This window comes from Pongo abelii, chromosome 14 (genome assembly GCF_028885655.2).
Source record: "Pongo abelii isolate AG06213 chromosome 14, NHGRI_mPonAbe1-v2.0_pri, whole genome shotgun sequence".
NCBI lineage: Eukaryota > Metazoa > Chordata > Mammalia > Primates > Hominidae > Pongo > Pongo abelii.
This window is the reverse complement of record NC_071999.2, coordinates 69666010-69689559: the sequence shown is the minus strand read 5'-3', so window position 1 is coordinate 69689559 and position 23550 is coordinate 69666010. Positions and strand designations below refer to the sequence as shown.

General features: G+C 34.4%; 1 long non-coding RNA gene across 3 annotated transcripts in view; it reads left to right on the top strand.

Moving 5' to 3' along the window:
- Positions 1-23345, top strand: part of LOC134759896 (uncharacterized) — a 132244-nt gene extending 108899 nt beyond the window's left edge. The window contains exons 3-5 of one of the 3 annotated variants that reach the window (XR_010136793.1): positions 21059-21633; positions 22431-22581; positions 22977-23345. This is a non-coding gene — a long non-coding RNA (uncharacterized LOC134759896). Of the gene's footprint in view, positions 1-21058; positions 21634-22427 lie in introns of all 3 variants that reach the window. The other 2 variants (XR_010136791.1, XR_010136792.1) reach the window with 2 other exon arrangements.
- Positions 23346-23550: the final 205 nt, after the last annotated feature.

Genomic DNA, 23550 nt, shown 5'->3' with positions numbered 1-23550 from the left:
GAGGCTAAAATTTGATATCATGGGGGTAGAGAGTAGAATGGTGGTTACTAGAGGTTGGGAAGAACAAGGGATGTTATGAAGAGAGATCAGTTAATGTGTACAAATACATAGATAGAAGAAATAAGTTCTTGTGGCTGATAGCACAGTAAGGTGACTATAGTTAACAATAATTTATTGTATATCTCAAAGTAGCTATAAGAGAAGCTCTGGATTGTTCCCAACACACAGAAATGATAAATTGTTAAGGTGATGGATTTCCCAGTTACCCTGATTTGATCATTATCAAAATATCACGTATCAAAATATCCCATGTACCTAATAAATACGCACAATAATTATGTCTCCATTAAAAACTATTTGTTTCTGTTATGGTGGGTTTTTTCTTAGAGTATCCATCTCTTTGTCCATTAGTCATCTGTTCTTTCATTTTGTCCACTTCTTCCGTTAAAAATCTTAGCATATTAATAATTACTGTTTTAAATTCAACAGCAATAATCCAACAGAGATAATTCAATATCTCTGCCCTAGATATGGTGGTCTGGTTCTGAAGATTGATCTGTCTCTTCATGCCGTTTTGTCTTTTAGTATGCTTTGTAATTTTTTGCTGAAAATTGGACATGATGTACTGGGTAAAGTAACAGAGGTAAAGAGCCTGTAACATGAAGTTTTATATCTATTTTGCTAGGGGGTTAGGCTGTGCTTGCTGTTGGTTATAACTGTAGATGTCAAAGGCTACAATTTCCTCTGGGGTCTTTGTTTTTTGTCTCCCCTGTCATCTTTGGGTTTCTCTGGATATTTCTTTTTAACATCTGAAATGTGCAGTTCTTTCTGTTGTAATCCCCTGTTATTCCACAGGAGCCTTAGGGAAGGGGTGGCAAGGGGTGGCAAGGGGTGGTGGAGTGGAGGAGCATTGTAGAGTCCTAGGATTAGGCCCTGTCTTTTAGTTGACCTGTGTCCTTGGTCTGTGGCCTCCAAAGGTGCTTCTTTCCTTTGCTTTGTTTTGTTCTCTTCCCCTGTAAGCGAGGTAGGGAGGATAGTGGGGGCTGGAGTTGGGTATTTCCCTTTCCCTAGATCAGTTAGGCTCTCATAACACTCTAGTCAGTTAGTTAGGCTCAGGAAAACAGTTTCTTTTGAGGTAGGCCTTGTTAAGAAGAATAGAGGGCTCTGGCCATATTTCATAATCTATACTTTCCTCATTTCCCTGCTTGTAGCACTGGGGTCTTTTTCTCTGATCTTCACCGTAAAAACTTTGTAGAACTCTTGAATGTAACACTCATGAACGTGTGTGCCCCCATCCACCTAATTATGTCCCCACCCCCAGAATTTTTCTGGAGTGTGGACAACTTTCAAACTTGTCCACAATAAGCCTTCAGCAATTTTTCAATTACCATTTGCGTTTTCCTACCCTGTACTAGTACACGTGGAGTTTTACTCTTCTGCACATAAGTAAGCTGCAATTCTCTGTTTCCATTGTTCTGTCTTTTCAATGTAGGGGATAGTGGTTTGCCCTGTGACCTCAGTTATCTGATAGATCTAAGAAGAGTTGTTGATTTTCAGTTTGTTCAATTTCTGTGTGTGTTGTTTGTGGACAGGAATGACAACTTCCAAACTCTCTACTTGCCAGACTGGAAATCACATGTTCTCTAAGGATTTTTTAGAAAGGGGCAAAGAATGAGGTATGGGACTTTAAATTAAAAGTTTCAATTAAATCCAATTAAAATTAAAGATCACACCAATGCAACGTTGTATGTAGTATGAGAAAGAACCTTATATCTCAATTGGCCAACATGATGCCTCTTTCTGATGTATATAATAATGGAAAAAAAAAGAAAAAAACAATTAAATACCGTAGCATGTATTGTACTTTTGTTAATAAAAGGAGTCTTAAGTAGAATTTACATAAATAAGTAGTTTTAATTATATATTTCTAACTTGGACATTTAATTTGCTGTTAACCACGTAACTGAATTCTAAAACAGAATGTCTCAGCAAGCTTAGCAGGTTTCCTTCACAGGTCACTAATCCTGTCCAGTGGTTCCCAAGCTGTACTATAAATATCAGAGGAGGTCACCATCCATCATGGGTGCATTTATATCAAGAGGCCTCCTGGGTCAGGATATGGAGTCCACATCAACATCTGTGGAGAAGAATGCCAAGTACACATTTTTGGAATATCCATGAACAGCACTGGAGAAAATATAGATAGGCCGTAAAGGTGATAAAATCTTGAAAAGTACTATAATAGGAAAAAACTGCAAAGCTAGCAAAAACATATTATCTTTTAGCAAAGCACAAATATACTGTTTAGCTCAGCTGGAATCTTCAGCCACTGCCTTAGGCAACTACAGCACTAAAATGAACAAATACTTCTATGGGGTCTGTTTAGATGTGGGAATGGGCAGAATAAAAAAAGGAATGAAGGTGCTGAGAGAAGGAATCATAAAAGATAACCACAGTAATTCTGCAGTTTTAGTAACGCAGAAAAGATGGAGGTTTTGCAGCTGTTACATACAGGGTCTTTAGGATGTTAAAATATTATTATTATGATACAATAAAGAGAGATTTTTATCCTCCACACCATTTATAATTTACAAGGCTTACCTTTGGAAGAAAAATCATTTGTAAACATGTTTCTGAGGGTGAGAGGTCAATAGTTTCTTTGATCTGTCTTCTTATCTATTGTACATAATATGCATTTTTCCTTAAGCTATGTGAGTATCTTTAATTTATAAGAAGATACACATGATGGTATAACACTATACTTTCTGGTCATTTTTCATTTTGTTTTTCTCATTACTAACCAGTATTTTAGTTCTAATAGCGAGTAATTTGCTTTAAAAACTGTCATTTTTGAGTTTCAGAAGTAAGATAAGCCACCCATTTAACTTAAAAACACAAGCCTGCAATTAGAAAGAAACACATCTCCTACACTACTAGTTCCTAAATTCTATGTCCTGACCAGAACCACTGAAAGCAATGAAGGAAGAAGTTGAAGTTGTTATAAAATAGGGACATTGTTTAGAGATACAGATTATACAAATCAAAAAGAATAATAAGTGGTAGCACTTTAGAAGATATAACTTTGTCCCAGTGAGAGAACAATTATTCAAGGGAATTTCATAAAATGAGTATAAAACATGTATATGCAGAATTTACAGCTATAATTAAAAGAGTATTCAATTCAAACTCCTTACAAACTAAATGTGTGAGGAGTTAAAACTTCACACATTTAAGCAGCCTTAAGAAAAACTAAAAGTAGAAGCTGAACTTAGAAAAATAGGAACTATGTCAACTTTAAGAGAGGTAAGCACTAAATTATTTTCATTGAATATACCCTCAAAATTCAAGGCTGAGTAAATATAGGTAAAAGGAAATTAGGTGCTTTAAAATCTCTTCAGGATTATTGTGGGAATAAAATAAAACAGAAACTTTAGTTTTGGTAATATGGATCTAGTTTATTTAAGCTAAGGTATGATAGAGTTCTCTTTAAAACTGAACAACATTTAACAAAAGTTGACTGTCACTTTTTCAGGCAATATTGTAAATACAGTTTAAATGATGACATAAGAGTAAAAGGAAATCTCATTAAGATATAGGATAATTGCATTATAATAATATATTTTCTAATTATGAAATCACATTCCAAGAGTGAAACCACTGATGGTATCATGACTATAATTTTTACATTATAACCAGATAACATGTCTAAGTCAGATGTAGACATATGATTTTTATTATCTGGTTTAGAAGTAAAGCATACCATTCACTCATTCATTTATTAATTGACCCATTCTATGATTTGCATCACCTGTGTTTTTTCCAAGCTAAACCATATAAAAAATTAAAATAATACTTCCAGCAATTACAAAATAGCATTAATTTCATTTTAGTACTGTGATCACCGTAAAGACAGTGAAAACAACTAAGTGTCTGCCTGAGTAGGTGTGGCTTAAGAAATGTTAATAAACTAAATAGAATGAAAATAAAGTCTGTGATTGTGTCCCAAGGTTCCATCAATTATTTAACATGTTTATATAGTTTAGGTTTATATGAAACCACAAAGATGGGTAGACCGATTGGTTGAGAGCCAGTCCTTTTCATAATTACTTTAAAAAGGTAATTTTTTTATAATTTGTTTTTTGGGGGTTAAGAATTTCAATCCAAACCTGGAAGTAAAGACTTAAGTATTTCATCACACAACAAATTTGCAAATAAGGTAATGCATCATTATGGTGTTGAGAAAAATATGCTCAAAAAGATTAAAGTATTTATCATTTTATACTGTATTTAGATCCATGTTTATCTGATATCAAAATACAAGTATTTTTATTCAGCTCCCTAAAAGCAGCTCATATACTAATACATCTTAGTAATTGTATATCTCTCTGTTTATATGTCTGTCTGTCTCTTTCTTAGATAGATAGATAGATAGATGATAGATTTAGATATGCTGCAATATGTATTATATAGAAGTGTTCTGTAATGTTGAAGTAATTGTTAAAAAATCAGTAATTTCTATTATCATGCATTTTATAATTACTTTTGCAGTTGTAATGGCAAGTCCTCGTGACAAAATAGTAACTTGTTTTCTGACTCTTCATGCTTATCTGCTCCTATTCCTTTATTGGTTCCTTTCCCACTTCTGATGCAACCTGACAGGTATTCAGTATGGATTGTAACTCTGCTACCGGATATTTAAGCCCTAGCATTTCAGTTTCTAGGTGTCTGCCTTTAGTGCTCAGTACATGTCCTAGTCAATTTCTCCCAATCTCCTGGTGCCCTCAAAATGTAATTTCCCCTCCTTTTTAATTTCTTGGATGACAGCCTAGATGGAATTCAAATATACGCTTAAGTATTAAGCATGTTTAGGTTATAACAAAAACCCTCAATCATCCCTTAGGTAGATCTCTATTATCCAAACTATAACTTCTGTCTTATTTTCTTTCTTCCCAATCCTGATTAATGGCATATGTTACTTATGTCAAGCTATAGAGGACTTCTGGAGTCTTATGAATGACTTCCGGGGTATGGTCATTAGGGGGATAAAAATACCTGGTATATGGTGCAGTTTAAATATTAGACCATTTCTCATCACATTTTCTGGGTTCTCCTGCTTCCCCAGCCTCAAATCATTTTAAACAGTTGTGTACCTTCTACTTATACAAGTTTGTCTAGTGCTGACCTTTATAATCATCGCTGATTGTTTTTGCCTAGTCCCCTGTTATGTTTCAAGATAACTCTTTCCTCAAAACTGAATTCAACTTAAAATACTCAGCAAAAAAGTTTTAGTATAACAGTAATCTAAAAACTATATGTATCTTTATTAGCTAGCATAGATATCATTGAATTTATTTGTTTTTATTTTAAATCATAAATTAAGATAAAATGTAACATACGAAACAATTTTTTTATTATGAAACATTAATGATACAAGTAGTATTGTGTCTATAGGAGATACAAAACTGCATTTACCTTAGCAACCACTACCTTGTCAGGTGACAAGCATCAGCAGTTGAAGGAACACCATGTAAAGGATATTATAGGTGTCCTGCACAATAAATTTAAAGCCATGTTCATGACCAAGAGATTTTACTGTAGGGTGGATTAAAACAGCATCATTTTTAAACAAGGAAATGATCAGTTTGAATGGGGAATACCAGTTTTATGATTTTTTTTTGACAGGAATAGAAACATAAAACAATGTCTGCTTTTGTTTTTTCTTATCAGAATGCAGAGGCTGAATATTAAAATGATCATATTGCTGTGCCTATAGTTGATTGACAGAAACATAATAAATAATAAACAACCTTCTTTAGTAAAGCACAGCTTTTTACTTTCAAACTTTATACATTTACAATCATGCAAAGACCCAGGCAAACCACACCTAAATGCAGAATAAAAAACTGAAACAAATGCTAGGAACATATTGAACACATGCACACACAAAATTCCATTGATTTTCTTTTGTGTGAAAAGTTCCAGAGGCAAAGTTTGATCAATTATGATTATCTGTAACTTCATTGTATAAAACCTTTTGAAAGCTTAGTAGTAATATCTACAGAGGAGTTTTTTGCAAGTCATTTTTATTGACTCTTCTTTGTTTTCAGTGGTTGTTATTGAATTGAATGTGATTTAGCTGAAAATGGGCTAAACCTGATTTCACAAAATCTGTGTATTATTCCCAGCCTGCCATCCCAAAATAGCCCAGCTCCAGATCTAATTTAGGAAGCACAAAATTGACTTCTGAAAGGATAGTTAATGATCTTGTGCCTCTGTGAATGTCCAATTTATAGACTATTCGCTGAGTAAATGAGATATATTTTTTTCTCAAATATTTGCAATCTGGAAGCTCGACAAATTCTGTTTGGACCACTTCATATTAGTTTTGGTACTGGTAAAACAGGGATTCTAGAAATAATGAAAATAAGTCTCATTCATATTTATAGTTTTTTTTTTTAGAAAATTAGTATTTATTTCATTTAACTTTAATGGTTCAGATGCTTCTATTTGAAATAAAGAGTGGTAAAATTTGCCTTCACAAAGCGAGAGAAAAGTGGGTCATTATCTGCTAGGACAAAAATAATATATTGATTACAGACAGTTCTTTTAAAATAATATTAACCAAAGTTAACACATACTTGTTTTGGTTTCATGGAACAATTAATTTGTGTTTGGGATTATTGGGAAAATAATCAATAAGTTCAATCAAAAATATTTTGTACAGAATACATAGTATTGAACTTTGTAGCAAGAGGAGCTATTGTGACTAAAATATTCTATCCATTATTTTATAAATTTTAACCAATTGCCTAATAAGTTAAATTAAGGTAATTATAAGAATTAAAATAATTGTGAGCACCATTTCGTCAGAAAAACACATAAATACAAGTCTTATTAAGATCATATGCATGCCAATTTACCATCGTGTCTTAATGTCTGTCATAAGCTTTTGTTCCTTTTTATTTACTGCTCAGTGTGTTTACTGGTCATGCCTACCAATACAACTTTCTTATTCCCTGATAGTTCCTCATATGAAAAATGGCACAATAATAGTGCCCACCTTAGAGGGTTGTTGCAGGGTTTATGCATTCCTGTACATAAAGCACATAGAAAAATACCTGGCATATAGTAAGCACTACGTAGTTTTACTATTGGCTCTTCAGTTTAACTTATTTTATTTTTCTCTTTTTAACCAAATCACAGATGAATTTATGATTTATGTTGTTGTTCTCTCTTATAACATAAAGAAAGAGAGCCCCTTTCATTTTATAATGGCTGGCTCTGGGATATCAGTGAGTTCATTGAATTGAAGAATTGAATTTACCTCCCATAGTTATAGCAAATGAAATATTAACAGGTTGAATATAGCATGCAGCCCAAATGTTATCTATTTCAAATATTACAGTGTAATAAGATGATTAAAATAAGTACCTAAACTTCATTGATTCTGTTCTTCCTCGTAAAAAGCTACAGTGCTATTATCCATTATTATCATCAATGTATTTCTGGGTTTTCACTGTCATCTGTGTGTCCTGCGCTTCCTCCCAATATTCCCCTCATAGTTGGTCTAGCTCAGGGATTTTAGCCTGGGGGGCATGATTTTGTCCCCTCAGGGACATGTGGCAATGTTTAGATACATTTTGATTTTCACAACCAGAGGAAGGAAGGGTTCAACTAGCACCAGTGGACATGTTTCAGAGATCTGCTAAACATTCTGTCACACACAGGGAAACCTCCCACTACGAAGTGTTTCCAGCGCAAAATGTCAATAGTGCTAAGAGTGAGAAGCTCTGCTGTACATCATTCCTTAATTCTGCCTGCTGGCTCCAAATTCAATCCTACTGGGGCCCTCGGTGGGAATGTTACTCTCAGGATGCTCTGCTACACTGCTTTCCAGATTGTATAATCTTTAGGGTACAACAAAGGGCACTAGTGTCCCTGCAGTCTCTCCTTCACCAGAGGGAAGATTTAGCTTTGAAATGGGACAACAGTCCCTCGATCTGAAGGACCTTAGAACTAGTCTGTAAGAACAGACGCCATAATCATCTTTTCATCTTCCTGGAAACTTCCAAGATTTAAAACCCTAGAAATTTCACTCAAAATGCCCTGAATTGGCTATCTAATAATTAATGTGCACAAATCAACTCATGTAAGAAGACTCAAGGGGTTTGCCAGATCGCTAATACTTCAGACTCAGTAAAGTTTAAATCATAGTTAGGACTACAATTAAAGTACTATTAAATTATTTTTCTTTTCAGTAGTTCACATGACTTTTGTGGGTGGTAGAGTTATGCTGTAGATGTCAAAGAGATTCTTGTTAAAATCCTTGAGCTACACCTATATATTTAATAACTAAGAGGAAAACTTAGTTATTTGACATCACCAATCTTCACTCAGTGCTCATCTGCAAGGCATAAATAATAACGGTTAACTTACCCTATCTTGATGGTTAAATTAAACAACACACTAAAGTGGCTAACACTGTATTTGCACATAGAAAAGATTGAATGGTACTTATGTTTATTATTGTAATTACTTCTACTATTATAATTAGGACCAAAAGGTCTGTGATTGGTGGATATTTTTTGTTCCCCATCATTGCCTACAGGGTGTTAGCATGCTCCTTCCCTCCCCAAAATTATTGCTCCTTTACTTTTATGTTTCAATATACCAATGAACTACTCAAGTCTACTATTCACTACTCTCATTTCTGCCCTCTTGGATACTGCCCTAGTTTACTGAAAATTCAGTTTCTGACTCATATTTATGCTCCAACCCTGACTATCATCATTATCCGCTGACATGTAATTTTCCTGCCTTCCTCATTTTCCACGATCTTTCCCTTTACTCTCTCAAAACCATCCATTTCCATGACCATTTCTTTGAAATTTATTTTCACTGAAACTCTGTTGTATCTAGAATCTCTACCATTTCCCTCTTACCAAAGCTTACCTCCCTATGTGTGCACCAGATGAAGAAATTGTTTGCCAAAATTACTTTGCTTTTTTATAAATATTAATTAATTCTAACACTCCCTAAACACTTTAAGGCTTCTTAGGCTTTCTAGTTTTGCTTGTCCAGCTAATGATCCATTATTCATCATTCATAATTACTATTACTTTATTAAAATATGTAAATGATGTGACACTCTTTATCTAACATATTCACCTGGCAACACTATAACCCTGATTTAATTTGAACTGTACATTCCCAGCATGTAAAAATTGGCACTGCTAAAAAATATCATTCCATGGGACAGGCTGACTAGACTTTAAATTAAAAATTTCGAATGTAAAATGTTTCCTCAACACTGCTCAGCATTCATAAACTAGATTTCTAGAATGCTTACTTTAGTATTACTCCCAAAAATGACAGTTTCAGTCTTTTCCTCTATTTCCAAAATTACCATTTCCTCATTGGTAATGTTCAGCAGATTAACCTTTGCTCATTTTGCATTCTTAAAAAAATATAAATTATCATGTAAGTAGTCTCTTAAATTGTGACTGCCAAATCTCCAAACATACCTGCAACCATCTTATTCTGTACTCTCCTGTTACAACCTAGGCACTCCTCGTCCTCCTATCAAGGGCCAGACTCTCAGATTAAACCTGAATTTTCTCTCTTCTCCTCTCATATCTTCTAAGATTTTACTCTTTCTTCAGTCATTTTCTCTCTTTGACACTCTACCTAGCTCACTGATAGATCCTTTAACATCTTTAAAAATAACCACAATGACCTCTCATTCTTTTTCAAGTAGTATCAACCTGGAAACATTTACAGTTAAAGAAACATTTACAGCCGAAGTTCTTAAAGAGTTGTCTACAGAACTTATCCAGTTCCTCACTTCTCATTAATTCTTCAAGTTCGGACAGTCTGCAGTCTACTCCATACTGCCACAGTAATTCTTATTTACATGGATGCCAATCATTTTCATGTTGTCAGGTGTGGTGGAGCCTTACTGCACTTACCTTATTTAACCTCTGATGTGACTGCTACAGAAGGGCCATCCATATTTCTGAAGGTACCCTCTTCTCTTGACTTCAGGAGCAACAGCCTGCTCAAAGCCTTTCACTCATCCTCCTTCTCTATCTATGGTTTATTATTGTCCCTTTTCTTCTGTCTCACTATTCTCTCAGTTACCTCATCTTCATTTTCTTAACATGCCTTTAAATTACATGCTTCCACTTGCTCAGTTTTGAGCTCTTGCTATTATTTGTGATCTCTTCCTCATCTTTTATTTCTAAATCCATTATTTCATAAAATTTTATGTGTATTTCTTCATTTTCTTTCTCCTTTGTCATCACATGGGTTATTTTATTATCTTCCAAATACTAGGCCCTTGCTTTACCTCATGTCTTCAGCTTCCTGTATTAACTTCTCTGAGCTAGTTCTCACAAAGGAAAAGGAGCCATTTTTTTTAAATAAATGAAACAATATTATATCCAGGTATGTGATGCTTCAAAAATTCCCAGTGTGTAACAAATAAAATGCAAACTATCTTACTGCAGACAGAAATTCTTACATGGTTAAGCTGGCCTATTTCACTTCCCTTCTTTCTTTGTCTTCTATAATACTCCTTACTGAGATTTTATCACACTAAATGCCACTCAATTTTTCTATATAGCATTCTCCCTTCTGCCTGTAGTATTTTATATTCCATGCCATCTTCTTTAAATATATTTTTCTTTTTCTGTCCCATCATTGGTTTCTCCTGTCTTCTAATGCTTATCTTCGATTTCCTCTCCAAAGAAATCCTTTTCTGACCATCCTACCTAAATAATCTCCTACTCCCCACATTTTTAAATCTCTGCACTGTTTCTTTCACAGCATCAGAGTGTGGTGCCATCTGTTACATTTACATATTTATTTCTGTGCTTAATTATTTACTTCTGTGTATATTTCTCACATTAGACTATAAGTTCTATGAATCATAAATTAAGTCTATTTCATTAACCTCTGTTTATCCAGCTCTTAGTAATCTATCAGGCATACTACATGCATTAAAACTACATATATATATTTAGTACAGAAATCACCCCTTAAATTCTTCAGAGTTTAAAATCATCTCCTTTTCTTAAATATATTTTTAGAAAATATTTGATAATAATATAGTAAGAGCTGATGGAAACACAGCAAAAAAAACAATGAAAAGATTACAGATTATTACAGTATAAAACTAATTCTTATTATCTGACTCCTTCAAAAGATCACATTTTGAAAACATGTTACACAGGCACTTTTGTTATTATTCTATTAAGTCAGGCAAATAGGGATACATTCCTATCATTCTTTCGCTTTTAGTCTTCATGACTTATTTTTTTCATCATGTCCTGCAGATTTCTGCATGTTAGTAACACATTCCTGGTTCTTCAGAAGTAGAGAAAGCTAATTAAATTTAATATGAGAATTTTTCAACATTGTCAGTATATAACTGGAATATCACATTTTAGAGATTAGAAACCATGACAAGAGGTTAAGTGATTTAATCTGTATAACCATGTAATAAAGTAATGGTAATTGTTAAATTAGCTTCTGAATGGTGTTAGCTATTTTTTAAAAGTACTTGATAGTTTTATTTTAGGTTTTCAGAAGTTGTGCTTTACTTCAGATCATGAAATGCATTAATCTGAACACATGTCATATTAGAATTTCAATAAGCCAGAGATTTTCCTGTAAAACCACGTTACCACATTACAGAAATCATAGTTTAAGCTGTATACTTTTATGCCTGGTGCAAACTCTCTAACCACGGAATATTATAGAGAATACTTGGAATGCCAGGAAATATTTTTACTAGTTTAGAGATTGTGTTGAGTTTATCAGGAAGGTATTGGCTAGTGAAAAATTCAGATTCAAAGAAACAATTACCATAGATTAAGAGCTAATTCATTCAGTAGCTTTTCACTAAATCAAATCTCTCGCTTCAGTTGAAATCTATACACGTTATGAAAGAATAAAACTCAGACATACAAATACTGCTTAAGACTTATTGTTTCATTTTATTATATTAATTATGGTTCTACACTTCCGTCCTTCACTAGCACTACTAGCGCAGTATGGGACACCATCCTGAGAATGCTCAAGAATAGCAAGTGGAAGTAAGTAGGGGCTCTGCCTGCCAGATTGCAGGCATCTTCATCCCCATAGTTACTGTGTAACTTTGAGTGTCATTGTTTGGTCATCTGCAAAGTAGGAATAATACTGAAAATCAATTATTTGGGATTTTTTCAGCATTAACTGCAAACTACCTAGAAAAATGTCTGGATCAAAGTAGATGCTTTATTATTGTTGTTATTAATAACTGTCAAACTGGTCTATTGGTTTCCAGCCTTGATCTCTTTCATTCTATGCTTTCTTTCCTTTGAAGTCCAGTCAAGATATAGCTTTGTCTTCAGGATGCATTCTTTCCTCTCACATCTAGCCTGCATAATTCTGATGAAGGCCAATTAAGAGGTTACAGATGCAGAAATATCTTTTTCTCTTTGATCATAGGTTAGCATTATAGCTCTGTAAAATGAGTACTGAGACTATGCTGTGATGGCACGACTGATGCCAAGAACTGTGTTCTTTAGCTTTCAAAGCTGCTCAAGATGATAGGTGGCTCAGAGGTGCCTAAGGATATTTGCCCTAATCTCAGACTCCTATAGGTTTTCTTTCCTCAGGATGTGATATGAAAAGACAATGTATATAACAGGAAAAGAAGGAGAAATATTCCATTCCTATGTTCTTTTCTTTAATCTCATTTCCTGGGATATATATGAACTTTTAATCCAGATAGGTAGATGATAGAATTTTCACCCAAATTCTCATCACTTGGATACCCAGTGAAATTCATTAAAAACACAATTGATTATTGTGCTACAAATGTGTTGCTAATTTAAATAAAAAATCTGGCATCTGAGTCAAAGAACATCTTAACCAGTATTTCGTAGTTTGGATTTACCATCATGTAGTGTGAAAATCCATTTATTCTCTACTGATTATAAACTGTTTTATTATTTTCCTTGAGGGAGTCTTATCATGTATGTAATGTGTACTTTGCTTCAAGTTATTATTCATGTTTTAGTAAAAATTATATATATAATATTTTATTGTTTTTGCTTTTTGATTATCCCTTTGCTTTTTATATTACTATGTATGTACAATTAGCAATTATAATATGTTTTAAAATAAATATTTCAGTAATGAGTCAAAATTTTTAAAAATAGGGAATTATAGTGTATGTAAACTTGGATGTATAAAAAATCATGAAATGTTACTGGAATGTCTGATGTTTAGGAAAATATACCTATGTATCAGGCGCTGGGCTTGATTGACTATGCAGTTAGAGACATAATTATACAAACACTTTGCATGCTGAAATGTCATAGTAATGAGGTAGAAATTTAGGTGAGCACATAAGTGGGTGGTTCTAGACTTAAGTACAGAACTAGGGTGGGTAGGATGTCAGACAATATTTTCTAGAAAAAGTGACATTGAAATTGCTCAAAAAATTGTTAATAGATAGTACTTTGTTCCATTGATCTTTATGTCTATTTTATGCTATTTCCATACTGTTTTAATTACTGTAGCTTTATAATACATTTAGAAGGCAGAGAGTGTGATATTTCCAGCATTGTTCTTCTTGATTAAAATTGCTTTTGTTATTCAGGGCCTTTTGGTTTTCCATATACCTTTTATAAATGTTTTTCTATTTTTTTCTATTTCTGTACAAAATGTCTCTGAAATTTGAGTAGGAACTGCACTGAATTTTTAGATCACTTGGGGAAATACGGACATTTTAAATACTGCTTTTTCTAATCCATAAATGCAGGATGACTTTTCATTTATTTGTATCTGTTTTAATTGCTTTAATGAGTGTTTTGTGGTTTCCATACAAGTCTTTTACCTCTTGCTTAGATTTATTCCTAAGTATTTTATTTCTTTTGGTGCTATTGTGAATGAGATTATTTTCTTTCAGATTCTTAATGGTTGGTGTATAGAAACAACTGATTTTTGTGTGTTTATTTTTTTGTATCCTGCAAATTTACTGAATTCATTTACTAGTTCTAACAGTTTTTGTAAAGAGTCTTTAGGGCTTTCTATATGTAAGGTCATGGTATCTGCAAATAGAGATCATTTTATTTCTTCCTTTCTGATTTGAATATATTTTATTTAATTTTCTTGATTAATTGCTCTGGCTTAGAATTTCAGTACTTCCAGTATATTAAGTAGACATGGCAAGAGTGGGCATACTTGACTTGTTTCATAGCTCAGAGAAAAAGCTTTCAGTTTTTACCATTAAGTATGATGTTAGTTATGGACATTTTATATATGCTTTTTATTGTTTTTAGATGAGTTCCTTCTATGCTTTTTTGTTAATGATTTTTATCATTAAAGGGTGTTGAATTTTGTCAAATTATTTTTCTGCATCTATTGAGATAATCATGTTTGTTATTTGTCTTTTGTTCTGTTAAAGGAGTTTATCATACTGAATGATTTACAAGTGTTAAATCATCCTTGCATCTCAGAGAAAATTTGTAGTTGGTGATGGTATATGATCTTTTTTTTTTTTTAAGCGAAAGCAAGTTTATTAGAGAAGTAAAGAAACAAAAGGAGAGCTACTCTGGCCGGGCGCGGTGGCTCATGCCTGTAATCCCAGCATTTTGGGAGGCTAAGGCGAGTGGATCATGAGGTCAAGAGATTAACACCATCCTGTCCAACATGGTGAAACCCCGTCTCTACTAAAAATACAAAAATTAGCTGGGCGTGGTCACCTGCGGCTGTTGTCCCAGCTACAAAGGAGGCTGAGGCAGGAGAATCGCTTGAACCCGGGAGGCAGAGGTTGCAGTGAGCGGAGATCGTGCCACTACACTCCAGCCTGGCAACAGAGTGAGACTCCATCTCAAAAAATAAAAAAAAGAGCTACTCCATAGAGAGAGCAGTAGTATATGATCTTCCTAATGTGCTATTGAATTTGATTTGCTAATACGCTGTTGAAAATTTTTGCATCTATGTTCATCAGAGATATTGGCTTGTATTTTTCTTTTCTTGTGATGTCTTTGTCTGGCTTTGGGATCAAAGTGATGCTGGTTTTATACCTATACATATGTGGTCAACTGAACTTCAACAAGGGTACTAAGACTACACAATGAAGAAGTGATGTCTCTTCAATAAATGGTTCTAGAAAAACTGGACATCCAAATTCCAAAGCATGAAGTTGAACCCTTATGTTACACCATGCACAAACATTAACACTAACTAAAGACTTAAATTTAAGATCTGAAACTCTAAAACTGCTAGAGGTATATGTAAGGGGAAAGATTATTGACATTGGTTCAGGAAAATCAAATGTTTTTTTATTCAAAAAATATATTTATTTGATATGCCCTTCATATTTACCATTGTAGTTTTATGGTTGACATTAGTTGGAGAAAGTCAAGAACTTTTCACTTTTTGTTTTGCACACAAAGGCTTCTTACTTACTTAATATTAAATATTTTTCTCCAGATGTATTGAGTTATAATTAATATGACTGTATATCTGAAGTGTACAATATGATAAATTGTCATACGTATACAGTGTAAAATAATTACCATAATCAAGTTAGTTAACACATCTATCATTTCACATACTTCTTTTGGTGTGAATGCTTAAAATCTCCTTTGTTAGCAAATTTCAAGTATATAAGACAATGTTATTAGCTACAATCACCATGTTGTACATTAGATCATAAGAACTTATTAGTCTTATACTTAAAGTTTGTAGCTTTTGACAAACATCTTTCCATTTTTCCAACTCCCCTGACCCTGGAAACCACCATTCTACAGTTTGTTTTTGTTAATTGATCTTTAAAAAAAAATCCACATATAAGAGATATCACATAATAGTTGCCAGTCTCTGCCTGACTTATTTCACTTAGCATAACACCCATCCAGGTTCATCCACGTTGTCACAAATTGAGCACTTTCTTTTTAAAGCTGAATAGTATTTTATTGTGCATATATACCAATTTTCTTTTTCCATTCATCTGTAAATAGACAGGTTGTTTCTGTTTTCCATTTTTCCCTATTGTGAATAATGCTGCAATGCACATGGGAGTGCAGATATCACCCCGGGGTACTTATTTCATTTTCCTCAGTTGTATAATCAGAAGTGAGCTTGCTGAATCTAATGGTAATTCTACTTTTAATTATTTGAAGAACTTTATACTGTTTTCTATAATAGGTGTGCCAATTTACCTTTCCACCAATAGTGCTCAAGAATTCTTTTTTCTCCACATCCTTAATCGACTTTTGTTATGTCTTGTCTTTTTTATAATAGCCATCCTAACAGATGTGAGTTGATGTATCATTGTGGTTTTGATTTGTTTCACTGATGATCTCAGTGGTTAGTAATGTGGAGCACCTTTTCACATATGTGTCAGCCACTCAAATATCTTATTTGGGAAAATGCCTAATCAGGTCCTTTGCCCATTTTGTAATCAGATTACCTGTTTTTTGCTACTAAGTTGTATGAGTCACTTATATATTTCAGATACTAACCTCTTATCAGACATATGGTTTACAAACATTTTCTCCCATTCCATAGTTTACTTTTTTATTTTGTTGATTGTTTCCTTTGCAGGACAGAAGCTTCTTGGTTTGATGTAGTCCCACTTACATATTTTTGTTTTTGTCTCTTTTGCTGTTAGTGTCATATCAAAAAAATATTGTAATATCAATGTCAAGGAGATTTTTTTTTCTCTCTGCTTTCTTGTAGGAGATTTATAATTTCAAGTTTTACATTTGTGTTTAAAATACTTTGAGTTGATTTTTGTACATGATGAGAGTTAAAGATCTAATTTTATGCTTCTGTGTGTTTATATCCAGTTGTCCAAATATCATTTATTAAAGAGACTCTCTCTTCCCCATTGTATGTTTTTGACACCCTTGTCAAAGATTAGTTAACCATATATGCATGAGCTTATTTCTGAGCTCTTCTTTATGTTCTATTGTTGTATGTTTTTGCATTTATGGCAGCACATACTGTTTTGATTAATATAGCTTTATGATGTATTGAAATCAGGAAGTATGATGTCTCCAGTTTTGTTTTCTGCTCGTTTATTCTTTTGGGTTTTTTTACAAAATTGCTTTGACCATTGGTGTCTTTTTGGTTCCATATGAATTTTAGAATCTTTTTCATCTCTGTGAAAAATTAGCAATGATATATTGATATGAGACCTTTTGGTTATAGGCAACCTATGAAATGGGAGAAAATCTCTTCAAAATGTATATTTGGTAAGGGGCTAATTTCCAAAATATGTAATGAACTATTGCAATTCAATAGCAAAATTACAAATAACCTGCTTAAAAGTTAGCATAGGACCCCAAATAGAAAAAAAAAATTACGGGCAAAGGACTTCAAAGAAGATTTACAAATGACCAACGGGTATGTAAAAAATGTTTAATATCACGAGTCATCAGAGAAATGCAAATGTAAAATACACAAAATATTGCATCACAACTATTAGCATGGTTATTAGTTTTTAAAAAGATAAGTATTGGGGAGGTTATGAAGAAATTCGAACCCTTGTTCACTGTTGGTAGGACTATAAAATGGTGCAGCTACTTTGGCAAACAGCATGTAAGTTCCTCAAAAAAATTAAAAATAGAACTGATCCAGCAATCCATCGCTTGCTATATATCCAAAATAATTGAAATACAAATCTTAAATACATATCTCCACTCCCCTCTTCATGGAGACGTTATTTATGATATCCAAGGTAGGAAAATAATTCAATGTGCACCAGCTGATGAATGGAAAAAGAAAAATGGGATATATGCAGATAATAAAATATTATTCAACCAAAAAAAGCAGAAAATTGTACCATCTATGACGACATAGATGAATATGGAAGACAAAATGCTAGGTGAAATGTCAGTCATAGAAAGATGAATGTTGCATGGTTCCTCTTACATGAGTCATCTAAAATAGTCAGACTTATAGAAAATAGACAGTAGAATGGTGCTTACCAGGGGATAAGATGAGACAGATATGGGGAGGCTGTTTTGTTTTGTTTTGTTTTGTTTTGTGATGAAGTTTTGCTCTTGTTGTACAAGCTGGAGTGAATGGCATGATCTCGGCTCACTGCAACCTTTGCCTCCCGGGTTCCAGAGATTCTTCTGCCTCAGCTTCCCAAGTAGCTGGGATTACAGGCGCCCATCACCACACCCAGCTAATTTTTAAAAATTATTTTTAATAGAGATGGGGTTCCACCATGTTGGCCAGGCTGGTCTTGAACTCCTGACCTCAGGTGATCTGCTTGCCTCGGCCTCCCAAAGCACTGGAATTACAGGCGTGAGCCACCACGCCCAGCCTGAGTTTTCTTTTTAATAGATATAAAGTAACAGTTATTCAAATTAACTACCAGAAAACTGTGGTTCAGCACAGTGCCTATATATAACAATTATTTATTGTGCACTTAATTTTTTAATAAAAGAATAGATCTCATGTTATGTGTTCTTACCATACCAAGACAAAGTAAAGTCAAAAACAATTAGAACAGAAAAGACCCAAAGAGACACAAAAAATTCTTTGGTGCTGAGGGATGTATTTATTATCTTGATTATGGGAATAGTAACATGAGTGTGTACATGTATTCAGACTCACTAAATAGTATACACTTATTATGTTCAGCTTTTTGTGTGCCAATTGAACCTTAATAAAACTGAGGGTAAAAATAAATAAACAGGTAATAATTAAGTGAGAGCAAGAAAAGAGGAAAGTGTAGAGATAGGGTATTTATACCTTGCTTTCACTTCCTACACTTAGTTGTGTCTGTTTTTAACTCAGGGCTTTTGTACAAGCTGCTCCCCTAAGGTTGGGATATTTTTTAAACATATTTTCTCATAATTAACTTCCTTTAAAGCTTGTAATTTCAGTTCACTTGCCATTTCATAAAGAATTTCATCCTGTTCTGACCCTCCAGAATATATGAAACTCATCTGTAGCATATTTCCCTAGCTCCCTATGTTTTTTGTTCAGAGCATTAGTAGATTTGGAGTTTGTAATTATAGATTGCTGTCATTGTTTATTTAATATCAGTCATCTGCTATAGATAATGAGCTACATGACAGCAGAAATATATTTTTTCTTTCATTTTTTTTTCTGGCTAAAAATTTATCCCCAGAAATCCTGCAAATAAATACTGAGTGCTGAATAAATATTAGTTGAATGAATGAATGAATGAATGTCCTAGGTAGAGAAAACAGTACAACAGTGAGAGGAATGCAAGTATTTCAATATGGTTTTATATTACTTCTGAGGCTTTTTAAAAACAAAGCTTCTTTACAACATGCTGTATTATAGTGCCCTGTTTACTTGTCCCTTCCCTTCCTTATAGTGATCCTATAGGTAGAAACTTTGCCTCATCATTTTACTTGTAATACTTAGTATAATGTCTATATTAGTTGGGGTCCAGACAACAAGCAGAAATCATATGAATTATTTTATTTTATGTTATGTTATTTTATTTTTGAGATGGAGTCCTGTTCTGTTGCACAGGCTGGAGTGCAGTAGCACCATCTTGACTCACTACAACTCCGCCTCCCAGGTTCAAGGTATCCTTCTGCCTCAACCTCTCAAGTAGCTGAGATTATGAGCATGCACCACAATGCCTGCTAATTTTTGTATTTTTTAGTAGAAACGGGGTTTTATCATGTTTGCCAGGGTGGTCTCGAACTCTTGACCTCAAGTGATCTGCCTGCCTCAGCCTCCCAAAGTACTGGGATTACAGGCGTGAGCCACCACACCCAGCCATATGAATTATTTTAACAGGAGATAACTTGATATAAAAATCATTAATCAGGCATGGACAATTTAAAAAATACCTGGGATAAAAGTGAGGTTTTATAGAATTAATAATTGCAGTGAATAGCCACAAGCCCTATGAGTAAACAACGGGAAATCTATGAAATTCTTATAATTGAGAAGTGGCCTCATGGAGCAGAGAGTTAGACCTCAGCAATGAAGGGTCAGCCAGCTACTCTGGTGTCTCTGAGGAGATGCAGTGAGGCTGTTTCTGCCTGAAAGCTGAAATTGACTGCTTTTACTTGCAACAACTGTCATTGCCAAGGTGAGAACCATTGCAAGGGTGAGTCTAACAGGAATAGAAAATAAAAAGTATGAATCAAGTCCCCTCTTCCACTTCTATCCTTCCTTTCTTTCTCTAAAATCCTGTATTGGCAGAGTCTAAACAAGATCCAGCTGATAAAGTGTAAATGTGGTTCGCAAAATCCCATCACTAGCACAGCAGACTACAACAGGGTAAATTTAAAGGTAAAAGCCAATAGGTAATTGTCTAGTACAGAATCCACACATACTGTAATAACAAAAGCAACCTATGATTTTTCCTAACAAGAGGCAATTTTTCTTTGTACAAACAAAATTACTCTTCCACTTTCCACAAAATTATACAAACTTTCCATATTCACTCAGTAGATCCATGTCTGGAAGACAGTTACAGTATCCATCTCTGGACTAGGTTAACTGTTTGTCCCATTAATTCACAGTCTCTTCTGAGTATTTTTTACCTGCAGACTAAGTTATAAAATAGCCACTAACAATCATTTTATAAAATAATTAGGGAAAGACAAAAAGAAAAAATATATAATAAACACAGATGTACATAAACACACATATAACAAGCTAGGGAAGATATACATAAGTGGTATAATTCTCCTTCTTCAATGTGTTCATGAATCCATGCTTTATCTGCCATTACAGAGTCAATTTTTTATGTCCTTTGTTCTTAGATTAGAGCTCAGCAGGGCTAGGTCTTTACCTGCTAGAATGACAAAAATCTTCATTCCCGAAGACACTGAACCCGTAATGGCTCTTTTTTTGTTTGTTTGCTGTAATTTTATATTAACTTTTACTATTCAACAGTAAAGTACTAAGAGGCATCCTGCGGAGATTCCAGACATAATCTTCCTAGACCCCCTATTGAATAATAGCAATGCTATTCTCCTTGTAATCTTAATCAGTCACCCAGACAATCAAGTAACCCTCATTTTTGTTTGCTGGTTTAATATCATAGAGAGAAAGAATGAGAGAAAGAGAGAAAAGGAAAGAAAAAGAAAGAAGGAAAGAAAGAAAGAAAGAAAGAAAGAAAGAAAGAAAGAAAGAAAAAGAAAGAAAGGAAAGAAAAAAGAAAAAAGAAAAGAAAAAGAAAGAAAGAAGAAAGGAGAAAGAAAGAAAGAGAAAGCAAGCAACAACAACAAAAGCAAACAACTGAATGGCAAGCTCTGTTTCCAATTCAGTGGAATTTCTTTCTGAAAACAGTCCTCTTAGGAACCAAAATCTCCACCCCAGCAGAGCTGAAACTTGTGGAATGAAGGGGAAAAAATTGAGTGAGACATTATGTGTAGTCACGACAGAAACTACTACGACCACTTTTACTACTTCATTGCCAGAGGGTTACAGTCAGCACCATATATCAGTTGCTAATTCAAAGGATATACTTCAGTTTGTATTGTTGGGGCTTAGAAAATAATAGCCTAAAATGAAGACCTCAGAAGCAAAAGTTTTTCTTCGACTTCCTCCCGCCCTCCAGTCTCTGTTTCATTCTCTTCTAAAGGCTAGCCAGAGAAACTAGAACGCCTTTTCCTTAAGGTGGGTCATAGAAACAAGAACTCCCAAACTAGCCATAAAACCTAAAAACATTACTCTCGCTTTCCCACCACCTTTTTTTTGTGTAAAAGCTGACCATAAAGAAATCATCTGACCTATCTTGTTTGACTATAAGTTATAAGACTCGTATTCCAGAGACAGTCCTGCCCATACTCAGACCCCCATTCCAGAGAGGATTCTGCTCCACACCTCAGAGACGCCAAGAAGAATCTAGACAGATAGGACCTTCTGGGTTTCCCGCACTCTATCTATTAGCATTAGACAATACACTTTCTGTCCAGTCATATTTCTTTTCTTTTCTTTTTCTTTTTTTTTTTTTTTGAGACAGAGTCTCGCTCTGTTGCCCAGGCTGGAGTGCAGTGGCACGATCTCGGCTCACTGCAAGCTCCACCTCCTGGGTTCATGCCATCCTCCTGCCTCAGCCTCCCGAGTAGCTGGGACTACAGGCACCTGCCAGCAAGCCTGGCTAATTTTCTGTATTTTTAGTAGAGACCGGGTTTCACCATATTAGCCAGGATGGTCTCAATCTCCTGACCTCGTGATCAGCCGGCCTTGGCCTCCCAAATTGCTGGGATTACAGGCATGAGCCACTGTGCCCTGCCCTGTCCAGTCATATTTCTACATGGTTGGCCATACTTTATTGAACCTCGTTATAAAAATAGACAGTTTTCCCTGTCTCTTTGGGTCTTTATTCTGAAAATTCCCATATATATAGGTTAAGTAAATTTTCATGCCTTTTCTCCAACTAATCAGCCTTTCGCACATTTATTTTTCAGCAGACCTTCAGAGGGCCAAGCCATTGACCCCCAGAATATGATAAAACACTATGCTTCAAGGATCTTTTCTCTCAACTGACATGCATTGTTTGAGTCTTCAAAAGACATGTGCTTATTCCAACAAACCAGTTCCTTATGGCTAATGGGACATTCGGTAAGGCCTACGAATTCTATGGACCAGAGCCCATTGCTTTACTATATATGCTGTAAAATCTGTTTCTTTATCAAAATCAATTGTGTGTACAATACCATGATGGTGAACTAGGCAGTTAATAAGTTCATGGATAATAGGCTTCAAAGTGTATGGGCAGGAAAGGTAAGTACATATCCACAATATATTTCTGTTTCTGTGAGAATAAATAACTGTATCTTACATGATATAGCTGTTCTAATGCATCCAGTCTACCATCAAAAAATGGTTCCACATAGAAAAAGTTGTTTTTCTCTACCATTGACAGATTAGATACTTGATATGGCAAAAATCAGGTAAGCTTGGTGAGGGTAAATTCTGTACTTAAATCACTATTGTCATGAATATTTTTTACATAGATTTGTTGCAGAGGCACAGGGTGGCGTTTAAAAGAAACTGAGGCCAGTGCGGTGGCTCATGCCTGTAATCTCATAATCCCAACGTTTTGAAGGCCAAGGTGAGTGGATCATTTGAACTTAGGAGTTCAAGACTAGCCTGGGCAACATAGCGACAGCCTGTTTCTACAAATAATAATAATTAAAAAAAAAAAAAACAGCCAGGCATGGTGATGTGTGCCTATGGTCCCAGATACTTGAGAGGCTTAGGTAGGAGGATCACTTAAGCCTGGGAGGTCAACTCTACAGTGAGCAATGATTGCACCACTGCACTCCAGCACAGATGACAGAGCAAGACCCTATATCAAAAAAAAAAAAAAAAAAAAAGGAAAAGAGAGGGACTGAATTATATGCACAATATATGTAATTTGGTCCGCTTGATTAGTGAAAGACCCTTCTGTAGAAGATGATCTTTGGTTAGTATACAAATGAAACTGCCCATGAATCAATTTCATTCTTTATTCACAGCAATTTCTCAGTTCAAACTAAGTGGAAACCAGATGTACTACTTGAATTTCTACTAGAAAGATGTATTTGT